We start from the raw sequence: 13,486 nt of genomic DNA, 5'->3' as shown, positions 1-13,486 counted from the left end.
GCAGTACAGCCCAGAAATGTCTCAAGCTCACAAGACTGTACAAGTCAAAATGGAAATTGAGAGCCAGTATTATGAGTTAGAAAATTATCCAGCTAAGCTCTTCATAATTGAAAACCTAACTGCAACATGAGTAATACAATTATATTCCTTAAAATTTTATCTTTTTCATGGCTTGGACAGGTGGATTGTTATGGATGGATTGCTTAAAATAAAGCTTTCCTTTAGTTCTGCTGAGAGAATTTTAACCTAGTAGCGGAAACAAGTGACAATGTGCAGCTGAGAATTCTCTACACTGAATGGAGACTCTGTTCGGGGACTAGTGAAAATCCCCCAGATACAGTGAAAATAGCTCTCTGTTTCATTGAACCAACACTTGATCATCTCTAACAGGAAAACATTCTCTAAAAGATAAAATTTTTATAAGTAGAGGAAAAAAAAAAGAAAACTAAGCTGTTACAAAGTTTCTCCATAAAGCTTCTACTTATGTAAACAAAAATTTCTATTTTTAAAACGACAGTGCTGATTGTCAACGCCAGGTTTTAGGACTTAAGGTGCTGCGGGCTCCCTGCGGGAGCGCAGCTATAATTGATGAAGAGGCGCCATCGTGTGGCATGGACGAAAAATGACTTGAAGTGGTGACAAACTAGTAAATAGTTGTCACCTTTGTTTTCTTGCCTTTGGAAGTATTGAACTCATTGCGGCTTCCCTGTTTCATCTCCATCCAAATGCAATAGACGCGTGGTGTAAACATTCCTTTTGCACCCCTGGAATCTTCTGGGATAAGACAAGACACGGTGCTGTTTGGCAAAGTGAGAATGTTTGCTTCTTTTGGAGTGAATTGGGAGCACAGTGCCCTCTTCTGGTAGATCTGGCACTTTGCAAAGAGAGTGGTAAATTCTTTCCTAAAACAACCCAAAGACTTAAAGGAGGACTTCAATATTGCCATATGGTTGGGTGGACATTTGAGGATCTGCATAGGAATCTCAAATGCAATACTAATAGGATTTACTATAATTACATAATAAAGACACGAAATGTTATCTTACTACAGCTTTTTAAAATAAATTTGTTAGGAAGTATTGCTTTTGGACCCAGTGTTTCCTTCACAGTGTCTTGCGTACATCCATGGAATATATTGAAAAAAGTGACATAGCCACATATTTCTATTCACTTCAAACTGAAACAATTAAACAAATAATAAAATGGGCCCAAATTCATTATTCATGTCCACTTGTAAGAAATGCTGCTAAATTAAAATTTTCAGTCTCAAGAAACTGAATGCTTAGTAAGTGTGTGGCATAATGTAAACACATTGGCACCATTGATTTTTTAAATAAATAAGAAACTTCATATTATATTATCCATCTGCTAGAATTCAGATATGGTCCTTCTCATGAAATAGATGGGTTAGGCAAAGCCGCGCACATTAATTTCTATATTTTAAGTATTCTTAAAGAAAGTTTATTATACTAGAAGTTGAAGTCCTTGCTTTCCAGGAGACAGCAGTTGCAGTGAGCTGAGATTGTGCCACTGCACTCCAGCCTGGGTGACAAAGTGACACTCTGTCCCCCCACAGGCCAACCCCCCCAAAAAAAGAATAATTCAGAAAGAATAAAGCATGCCAAGAGTTAAATTTGCCCTTTTCCACAGAAGAGGTGGTGCCTGCTTCTGGGACACAAAGCCAGACAAGAGTTTCTTTATGTGCTTTTCTCTTTGGTTTTAATTTGAAGGATTCTAGAAAGATGGTAGTTTGAAACTTTCTCCCACACTGGTCAGCTTTAATACCTGACTTTCCATTATTCCTCGCATGCAGTGAATCTGATACTCTCCTATAAGCTCAGCATATTCCAGGTACTTAGAGAACGGTAGAGCAAGGGGAGGAAATTTTCAATCTGTTTTTCAGGATTTACAGTCTGGTCAAAACAATGTCTCCATATAAGAAGCAATGAGGCACAGTAAAAAAATGAAATACACTGGCTGTCCTGCAAGCCAGGGGAAGGAATGGAGTTCTACCAGTGAGTGCTTTCCAAGGCCACACTTTTCACATCCGTTTTCTCATTCAACCCTGAAAAGCTGTAAGGAATTTCCAGACATACAAACGTACCACGTGAAAGGTCACATACCAGTCAGGCAGAGAATCTGCAATAATAATAACAAAGATCCTCATGATAATGCAATAAGGTTTGGCTGTGTCCCCACCCAAATCTCACCTTGAGTTGTAATAATCCCCATGTGTCAAGGGCAGGGCCAGGTGGAGATAACTGAATCATGGGGGCAGTTTCCCCATACTGTTCTCATGGTGATGAATAAGTCTCATGAGATCTGATGGTTTTATAAATGGGAGTTCCCCTGCACAAGCTCTTGCCTACTGCCACGTAAGACATGACTTTGCTCCTCCTTGCCTTCTGCCATGATTGTGAGGTTTCCCCAGCCATGTGGAACTGTGAGTCCACGAAACCCCTTTCCTTTATAAATTACCCAGTCTTGGGTATGTCTTTATTAACAGCATGAGAACGACTAATACACTATGATAATAACAGGAGACACACTGTATTGAGGTTAATTTACATGCCATTTACTATACTACATAATCATCCTATGAGGTAGGTACAATTATTTTTAATGTTGTAGATGAGAACACTGAAGTTTCGTGAGATTAAATAATTTCACTTTATTTCCTCCTCCAAAATAATAAAGAATATTCAGTGAGGATTTAGACTCTGTTCTGTCGGAGCATTAGATCCATGTTCTTGGGGCTCTGCTAGGATGCTCTCTTGTCTGGACACTGAAGCTCACAAGCCAGACACTGCTGCACCATCTTCAGCATTTCTTCTCCCACAGCATGAACCATTATGCCAAGGAGAGTTCAGGGGGAAATCCTAGAGGCTGAAAACTTATTTGGATCAAGACACAATATCTTCAAGTGCATTTTGTTCCAAACCAAGTATCTCTCAAAGGTTTAATTCTTTAGCTAGTGTTTCCCACTGGTCACCAGAAAAGAGATCCCTGGCCAAATGAAGTTTGCAACATTGCAACAGTTCAGCAACATTAAAAAGACGGTGTTATTTGTTGTTTTTAATTTTAGGAATTTTCAGTATCATTAAACAGCGATAGTAGTATAAACTGTAATACTACTTAATTGTAATACTACTACTTAATTCTAATACTACTTGTTAACATTTGTTGCGCATATGTGATACAGCTGGTATTTTGCAAAATGTTTAATGTATGGTACCTAATTTAGTGCTCACAAAAATAATAAGAGGAAGAAAGTGTTCATGTTATGAATGAGAAAATTGAGGCAGAGCAGTTAAGTAACTTGTCCAGGGGAAGAACTATTTGTGATCATTATAAATCTCCATATGGCCTGGGGTAAGCTTCAGTTCACAGTTCACATTTCCCAAGCATATTTGAATATAAACCCTATTTGCTACAGTGAATCATGAGATTAGATTCTTCAGGAGATACTTCCATAAATGCCACTGTTAACAAGTGATGCTAATACCCAGAAGCACCCTGTTGCCAGGCCAGTACTGAATGCCTTGAATAGAATATTTAATTACTCCTGGGGTATGAGTATAATCTTTTTTAGGATGAAAAAACAAAGCCTCAGAGCAGGTAAGAGATTTGCCCAAGATTAGGAGGCAAGTGAGGAATAGCGCTCCCCAGGCTGTGCCTCTGACCCCACGTACCCTTCTCTCCTGCCACGTCGCTCGACCGGCAGCCATATTGTTATGCTTTGGCCCACCTTCCTGCTTTCTAGGAAGCGGAATCTTGATTTGAAGACATCCAGAAAGAGACTAGAGCCATGGAGAGGAAGGATCACAGAGCACCGGCATGTTTTGTCAGCAGAAGGCAAGACTGTCTGTGGGTCTGCATGGGACACCGGAGAGAGGCTGGTAATGGAGAGGCGAGGGCACCAGGGCCAGTCTTGACCAGAGGGCAGGAAGTCATCTCAGGCCAAAGGGATTGTGGGTGAGGGGAGGAGATCCAAAGTGAAAAGGTTGTGCTTGGGCTTGGAGTCAGCCTGGGGTAGGTGAGGAAATTCATTAGAGGTCTAACATGACTTTAACAACCTCTCTGAGGAGACCAAATGCCATTCTTAGGGAGCCTGCAGGACCGCAACTGCTATCCCATGGGGCATACTTCCTGCCTGCCGGCCCCAGCTGCACCAGGCTGTGTGGGAGAGGAGGTACCTCTGAACTGGTCTCAGAAGATCCGGCTCCTTCACTGCATTCTCCCTGCAGAAAGCTTATTGGAAAGGAAGGTACTTTTGTCCTAGAAGGGCAATATTAGTTAGGAGGCCGTATAGATAACAGACACAAACACTGGGAGGCTTTATTTCCGTGTTAGCTTTCCTAGGACTCAGGGTGCAAACACCAGATAGGGCCTGTAGAGGAAAATTTCACAAAAAGAACCTTTCTATTTGTAGTTCACACCTGGAATTACTGGAGTAAAAAGCTCTGTTCACTGAAATTTCCACTATTGGCTCATTACTAGCGAGTTACACATTTAAGACACGACAAGTATAAATCCTTTAAGAAGCCAAAGACAACTTGCCCCAGAGATAGTAAGGAAAGCAGTGTGCTGAGGAAGGAACAGGGAGCTCTGCTGACTGTGCTACCTCCCCAGCCAGGACTTGAGGAACTTCGGTTAATTTTAGCGCATTTCCTAGTAGGAAACACTGTGTGTCGGGGGCACCTCCCCTGTCCAGGCTGGAATGTGGCTCCGGAGAGGAGAGGAGACCCACTCTTATTTGGTCTGGCTGGCTGGTGATGAAAAGGAACAGAATGTGCTTCTTCTACAGCCGTTTGGACCCTCCTGCCACAGCACTAACTGTTCAGGGTCTCTTCCAGTACTATTAATATTCTGGAAAATTCTCTGGCTCATAAAATTGGAGAGGTAAAAACTTTTTCCTTTTTCTTACAGAACTATGGAAGAGCATCTGCGAATCACGTCATGACCACGTTTCTCAAACTGGGCATTACAAACCTTCACAGTGATTGTGATAGAATAGAGACCACCATTATAAGACAATGAGAGGGACTTTGGAGAACTGAATTGACTTCCTTCAACTCTATAACCAGTTCAAGAGATAGGTTTTCCTAGCTGTCTGGAGCTCCACAGCTGAGTCTAATCTATACTCTGCAGGAGAAATTACTTCTTTAATTAGTGATGTCTGCTATGGGTGTTGGTGCTAATGGTGTGATGGCAATCACGTTATTTAGCAAACTTAGTTTTAAACCATCCTGTTGAAAAGAAGCATTTCCCAATGCTTAGGAAGACTTTGAGGTCACCACAAATTTGTAAGGAGAAACAAACAGAACAGGACAAAGATTAAGAGATTTTGAAATTTACTCCCATATGATGTATTAAAAGGAAAATAGAATGCTGAAAAAGCTTTTTAGGAAGTGATGCCATATAAATTTTATTCAAAAGAATTTACATGAACATATTTTAATTGCAGATGGATGTACAATGCCCATTATATGTATTACAGTTGACAGATTTTTCAAAACAGTAAAATATTTTTATTGGTAGTATTCCATCTATAATATTAGATTCACTACTGAATATGATGTAAACTTCTTCAGCGATGTAGTTACTTATCATCAGCTGGTGACAAAATGTTCCATTCTAAGTTGATTATTCTGCTATAACTTTTTTTCTCATTAAACTTTGTTTTAATAGGTCTCAAAATTCTGTGATAGATTTTTGGTCAAGGTGTTTCCGTTAAAAAGTAACGATTTTAAGAACTAATAAAACTGCCACATGAAAACAAAAACAAAATGGTCTGCAAAACATTCTTTCCTTCTGAAGTTTTATGATGCATTATTAACCAGTCTTTTACTGTTAAACTTAAATGGCTGATTGAAACGAACACTTCTGAGATTGTTCTTCCACCATTGATTAAGACTAGGGTGCCGACGTGAGAGGATCACTTGAGCTCAGGAGTTCGAGACTATCCTGGGCAACATAACAAGACCTCATCTCCAAAAAAAAAAAAAAAAAAAAAGATTGGTGTGATGGCACAGGTTTGTGGTCCCAGCTATTTGGGAGGCTGAGATGGGAGGATCACCTGAGCCCAGGAGGTTGAGGCTGCAGTGAGCCATGATGGTGCCACTGCACTCCAGCGTGGGTGACAGAGCAAGACCCCATCTCAAAAAAAAAAAAAAAAAAAAATTGAGTGAAAAGTATTAAAGATCCTGTTCATTTAGCCTTTTGAACTTCCCCGGCAGATTCAGTGACTTTGCCAGCTCCAGCAGCCACTGCTCTAAAGACACCTTCAGCAACTGTCTATCTCATATCATGAACAGCAAAATGACCTGGAGGAGCATAGTCAGAGAAGCTCTCAGCACACCTGGGCCTGACAGGAACCATATCAACGATAGTCATCATCACCCAATTTCGAGAATTTAAGGACCATCTTCCAGCTTCTTACAAGAACATTGGTCAACCTTTTCCTTCAGCTCAGCAAACTTGCAAGCAGTGTGAGCCATGTGACAATCCAGTATGGGGCATACACAGCCAGTGTGATTCGCTCTGGAGGATGCAGGATAATCACCCAAGCAGTGAACCCTGCTGCTTCTACAGGTAGGTGGTTTTGCTTTCATCAGCGATGTTGCCACAACGAACAGCTTTGACAGACACGTTCTTGACATTAAAGCCCACATTGTCTCCAGGAGGAGCTCACTCAAAGCTTCATGGTGCATTTTAACAGACATTACTTCAGTTGTAATGTTGACTGGAGCAGAGTGTGCACGATACAGGTTTGAGAACCCCAGTGTCCACTTGGCCCACAGGGATAGTGCCAATATCCCAAATTTCGTAGACATCCTGGAGGGGCAGAAGCAAGGGCTTGTCAATTAGATGAGTTGGTGGTAGGATGGAGTCCAGAGCTTCAAGCAGCATTGCCATCTTTATCCTAAACTTTCTATCCCTTAAACCAAGGCCTGTGATCACATGGCTCCAGCATGTTGCCACCATCCCAACCAGAAATTGGCACAAATGCTGCAGTGTCAGGGCTGTTGCTCATTTTCTTTTTTCTTTTTTTGAGGTGGAGTCTCGCTCTGTCGCCCAGGCTGGAGTGCAGTGGCGCAATCTGGGCTCACTGCAAGCTCCGCCTCCCAGGTTCACGCCATTCTCCTGCCTCAGCCTCCCTAGTAGCTGGGACCACAGGCGCCCGCCACCACACCCGGCTCAGTTTTTGTATTTTTAGTAGAGATGGGGTTTCACCATGTTAGCCAGGATGGTCTCGATCTCCTGACCTCATGATCCACCCACCTCGGCCTCCCAAAGTGCTGGGATTGCAGGCGTGAGCCTCTGCGCCCGGCCCCCATTTTCTTAATGTAAGTGCCGACTTCCTTAGCAATTCCCTCGTGTCTCTTCTGCTATAGGGTGGCTCAGTGAAATATATTTTGTAAATGACAACAATTACTTGTCACACATCTGGCATGCAAGCCAGAAGGGTGTGCTCAGGGGTCTGCCCATTCTTAGAGATGGCAACTTCAAATTCACCAATATCAGCAGCAACAATCAAGACAGTGCATTCCACCTGGGATGTGCCTGTAATCATGTTTTTGATAAAGTCTCATGATGGTCACATAACACTTGCTGGCCTCAAATTTCCACAGAGAGATATCACTTGTGATACCTTGTTCACACTCAGCTTTCTGTTTATACAAGACCCAGGAGCCCTTTCCCATCTCAGTAGCCTCCTCCTCACATTTTGCAGAGGGTCTCTTGTCAGTCCCACCAAATGTTTAGATCAGTAGGGGTGGACTTGACCAAATCTACAAGCCCAATGACGACAATGTTGATGTGAGTCTTTTCCTTTCCCATTTTGGCTTTTAGGGGTGGATTTCACAACACCTGTGTTCTGGCAGCAACACCTGTGTTCCTGTAGCTGAGGAAAAGCTAAACACTGCTTTGGAAAGCAGCTTAACTTCTTTTCTGACCTCTTTTACTTGTACTTGATATTTATCTTTTAGAAAAAAAATGACTTACACCTAATATTCTGATACCATATGATTTTAAAATAGCTTTATCGAGATATAATTCACCAATTAAATGTGCAATACAGTACTTTCAGTATGTAAAAATATACATGAATTTTGAAAGCCAATACATCAGATATTTTAACCTTAAAAGAACGTGTGCTATAAAACAAAACAACTTCTCTTGTCACCTCCTCTTTTCTATTCTAAGAAGAAACAAACAAACAAAATATGTTTTCTGCAGGAAGGTGTGTGTGTGTGTGTGTGAGACTGTGCATGCATGTGTGTGTCCTCATTAGAGGAAAAACAGAAACCGTCCATTTCCATAAACTATTCAGAAACAAACAAAAAAGGATTAAGCTTCACAAGCAGGAGCTTGGAGAAACAAGGAGCAATATTATTCTAGAAACCATCTTTCCTGTTTGTTTTTCAAGATCTGGAGAGGTCCTGCATTTGCTGCCTGACATCCCACTCCACATGGTCTTCCAGAAGGAGCCACTAAAGTTAGGAAGTTGGAAGCTAATCTTGAAAAGGGAAACGAAAGGACCCAGCAAGGAAGGAAAACTGGTGGCCAGTGATCAGCTGTGTTTACCTGCACTGACTTCATAAATACGACCTAGGTAATACCTCGTGATTTGGGTGAATTGCCAGGTGCACTTGGATAAAGAGAACAGTCAGAAACACAGGAATAAGAAAGACCAATGTTTGCTTTTAATATCTGGCTGTTAAAGCAATTTACGCAAATCACACTCGGCTGAGTAAGAAGAGACCAACTAGCTGAGCAACAGCATAGGAGGGAAATTGTCTCAAGACATGGAAGGAGTTTTCACATCCTGTTAAACTTGAGGGTAGTGTTATTTTTTGCGGTAAAGCTATGGAAAATACTGGAAGGTTTGGGCAGGCAGTCTGCAAACAAAAATCGTGCTGCTTGTAATTGTATGCCTGCCTCTTTGCCAGCTGATGTAGAAGAGAAACCGCCCAGCTGAAGATCATTTCCTCTTGCTTGAATACCCATTTGCAATGATTGATTTTAAAGGTCATGGGTGTGCTCGCCAGCACATTTTTGTATGAGGAGTCCAGCCTTCTGTTTTGACATTAGTCAGATGCATATGTGGCACCTGAGGAACAAGGAGGAGACCGGGAAGGATCAAGTTCCCTTTTGGCTCCATCACTGTCAAGTTGGAAACTCTTGCATGTCTGAGTGCCTTATTTCGGCCTAGACACCCCCAAGGTGATGGGAAAAAAAAAAAAAAAACTCTGTAATATTTTTATACTGTAGACATTTTACCCTTTGAATTTTTTTCACTCTTCTAAAACTTTTCCTTTTTCTTCTTTCCCTTTCCTGTATCCTTCCCTAAATATTTTCTAGAGCCTTACTATGCATGTCACGTCCTATGCAGCTGCTGGGTATGTATGTAGGAATACCAACCAGTTTTGCATCAGGGTGTTTACAAATCTAGTGCAGTTTTGAAAACAAATAATAGCAACACGATCCACTAAGAGACTCACATACAAGGCACCATGTGTCGAGATTGACAACCTACAAAACAAAACATTAAAAGGTATTTTATACTAGCATTACTTGTTCTTACTTATTTACAACTCGTCACATCCCTACAATAAAACATAAATGCAGTGACTGCATACTGTTAATTGGCCAGATTATCTCATGCCAATTTCTCTTAGTATTAGATACCAGTCAGTTATAAATGCTGCTGAGTATCCCAATTTTTTTTAATGAAAAAGCTTTTAAAATAATAATTGAGTGTTTTGAGCTACCATTTTCTTTTCTTTTTCTTTTGAAACAGAATCTCACTCTGTCACCTAGGCTGGAGAGCAATGGTGCAATCTCAGCTCACTGCAACTTCCGCCTCCCAAGTTTAAGCGATTCTCATGCCTCAGCCTCCAGAGCGCCTGGGATTACAGGTGCACACCACCATGCTTGACGAATTTTTGTATTTTTGGTAGAGACAGGGTTTCACCATGTTAGCCAGGCTGGTCTCGAATTCCTGACCTCAAGTGATCTGCCCACCTCGGCCTCCCAAAGTGTTGGGATTACAGGTGTGAGCCACTGCTCCCGGCCTGAGCTAACATTTTTTAGGTGATCAAGTCCAGTCTCAACTGCAAGAGACTGAAAATGTGGAACTAATTACAAAACAAAGTAAGTTAATTAAGTAGGGACACAAACATTTAGATGGGATTGGGGTCTATGTTTGACGGTTTGCAACCGGTCAAGTTATATATTTAGAGCAACAAATTCTGCTGTTGCCTTTGTTCTTTAGCGTGACTGGACTAAAAATACCCAATTGTTTTTAAGTTCTAAGAAGCAGGTCAAGTCCAACCGTAGGGACTCTGTGTTTTCTGACCTTTTCCTAAATTTTCTCTTTGAAGGTAGAGAAAATATTGCTTTCTGAGAAAAGGTATGTTCTTGGAACAACCGCATAAAGCTAAAAATAGTGGGAATTGACCATAAGAATGCTCACAGAGAAAAGAGCCAAAGTGTAGATTCTGGTTGTTATATCTGACTAAGAAAGTCTCCAAAAAAGGAAGAAAACAAAATCCTAATAGGTTATATTAAAAATCCAATTGATGTTATTTGAAAAGCAGCTGTCTTTTATGGAGTAAGATTTACTCCCTTTAAAACAATCCATTTTGTTTCATTTATTTTTCTGAGAACTCAATATGATTCAATTGGCTTAAGATATTAGACATTATTCGCTGGATAACTAAATTTAGTTTTGTAGTCATAAAATAGAAATCATAACATTCTACTACAAAGTATAGATTAGCTTCCTTCATGATTTTTAAAAATGTGTGGTTTCTTTTTAGTTGATAAATGTAAAGCATTGAGGTTTCAAAGAGCAAGTGAGAATTGGCAACTGAAAATGGCTAGTGATCCATCTAAACCCAGTGCAATGCCCTTTGGAACATACTATTTCTATATTAGAGAGAGAATAACATTTTTATATATCTACTGGGAAGCAACATCTCTACAACCATATGTTTTAATGATGAGCCTGGAGAGATATTATTTTTTTAAAATTCTTCACTTCACCCCCATATCCTTTAATTTTTATAGTAAATGACACTATAACAACACCCTAGCTTTTTTTTTTTTTTTTTTTTTTTTGAGACAGAGTCTATTCTGTCGCCCAGGCTGGAGTGCAGTGGCACCATCTCAGCTCACTGCAACCTCTGCCTCCAAGGTCCAAGCGATTGTCCTGCCTCAGCTTCTCTAGCAGCTTGGATTACAGGTGCACACCACCACGCCTGGCTAATTTTTTAAATTTTTTTATTTTTAGTAGAGATGGGGTTTCACCATGTTGGCCAGGCTGGTTTCAAACTCCTGACTTCAAGTGATCCACCTGCCTTGGCCTCCAGAAGTGCTGGGATTACAGGTATGAAGCTGCTGTGCCCTGCCCAACACTCTAGCTTTGAGTGTCTAAATTAGGCTTCAGGCTTAATTCACTGGAGGTCATTCATCTTTGTACAGTAGTAGTAGAATTGGCAGTTCTCCTAGCTTTCTTTTTTGATAGGTTCTGAACTCAGAAATGAATTTTCTTTGCTATGGTAAGAAATAGATTCTGAGAGTCCATATAAATGAGGCATGATATTTGGCTCAGAAATTCAAAATATGTTGCATGTTTTTTTATGGATTGACCTTTCATTTATATAATTGACTGAGGGACTTTTCAGTAATTCCACAAAGTTATTATTCATGCTCTTAATCCTGCACCCACGCCAACACCTGACCATGATTTTGGGGTCACCTTATTTTTTGAGAACATACAATGCTTAAATTTTGGAGGCTTCAAAGTTAGTGCTAAAAATAGTATCAGACAAGACTGTCACACTAGTAAAGAGCCATGTGAGAAATGCTTGGGGTATAAGAGATTGATAATGTACTTTAAAACCTGGGCTTCAGATAGAGTGAAGAAGCCATTTGTAAAGTATTCAAAGGGGTACCTCAGGGGTACCTCAGTTCAAAATGTGGCTTCACATGCAGAATAAATGCTTTCAGGCAATCTCTAAATGATGTGGATATAAATATTGTCAAAGGCTGATTTGTTCCCTGAGCAATCTCAGTTTCAATGGTGAAGATATTTTATGTATTGCGAATGCTTTTGCTCCTAGAACATACACTATTCCTCACGCATTAAGATGTACCATCTCTTATCTCACACCATATTCAAGAATCAACTCAAAATACATTAACGATGTAAACATAAGACCTGAAACTGTAAAAGTATTTGGAGACAACATATGGAGAAACTTCCACAACATTGGTATGGTCAATGATTTCTTAGATATAACCCCAAAGCCCCAAAGCACTGGCAACCAAAGCAAAAATAGACAAATGAGATTGCATCAAACTAAAAAGCTTCTGCACAGCAACAGAAACAATGGAGTGAAGAGACAACCCACAGACTAGGAAGAATATTTTCAAATCATATATCTGATAAGGGGCTAATATCCAAAATAGGCAAGGACCTCAAACTACTCAATAACAAGAAAACACATAATCCAATTAAACATGGGCAAAGGACCTGAATAGGCATTTATCCAAAGAAGACATACAAATGGCTAACAGGTACATAATAACTGCTCAGTGCCTCTAATCATTAGGGAAATGCAAGTTAAAACCACAATGAGATATAATCTCACATCTGTTGGAATGGTTATCATAAAAAAAAGAGAAAGACAACAAGCATTGGGAGGATCTATAGAAAAAGAAAGCCTTGTACACTGTTGGTAGTAAATTAACACAGCCATTTTGAAAAATAGCATGAGGGTTCTTCTTCAAAAAGCTAAAAATAAACTGCCATGTGATCCAGCAGTCCTGGTTCTGGATGTGTATGCAAAGGAAAGGGAGTCAGTCTGTTGAAGAGACATCGGGACTGCCATGGTCATGGCAACATTATTCACAATAGCCAAGATGTGGAAATGACGTAAGTGTCCATCAGTGGATGAGTGGAAAAAGAAATACTGTTCAGCCTTAAAAAGAAGGAAATTCTGTCATTTATGACAACATGGATAAATCTAGAGAACATTATGCTACATGAAATAAGCCAGACACTAATACTGCATGATAACAGTTATATGTGGAATCTTAAAAAGTCTAGCTCCTAGAAGTAGAGAGTGATGGTTACCAGAGGCTGGAGGTAGGGTGGATGAACGGGGATAAGGGAAGTGTTAGTCAAAGGGTACAAAGTTTCAGTTAGACAGAAGGAATAAGTTCTAGTGATCCATTGTACAGTATGGTGACTATAGTTAGTAATGATGTATTATATCTTTCAAAAGTGCTAAAAGAGTAGATGGTAAATGTTCTCACTACAAAGAAATAGGTATATGAGGTAATTGTACCTCATAATCGATACAATTATTATTTGCCAATTAAAAGTAAACCTTAAAAAAATACACCCACTCTTGTGGTCCTCAATCAGGTGCAATGAGCATTAATTAAGGAGATGAAAAAATCAGACTCTCAT

General features: G+C 40.2%; 1 pseudogene; it reads right to left on the bottom strand.

Moving 5' to 3' along the window:
* Nucleotides 1-6,210: 6,210 nt before the first annotated feature.
* LOC139363130 (putative elongation factor 1-alpha-like 3) lies at nucleotides 6,211-7,842 on the bottom strand (annotated as a pseudogene).
* Between the last annotated feature and the right edge of the window lie 5,644 nt (nucleotides 7,843-13,486).

Source organism: Macaca nemestrina, chromosome 5 (genome assembly GCF_043159975.1).
Source record: "Macaca nemestrina isolate mMacNem1 chromosome 5, mMacNem.hap1, whole genome shotgun sequence".
Taxonomy (NCBI): Eukaryota; Metazoa; Chordata; class Mammalia; order Primates; family Cercopithecidae; genus Macaca; species Macaca nemestrina.
Note: the sequence above shows the minus strand (reverse complement) of the source record. Positions and strands in the feature narration are given on the sequence as shown.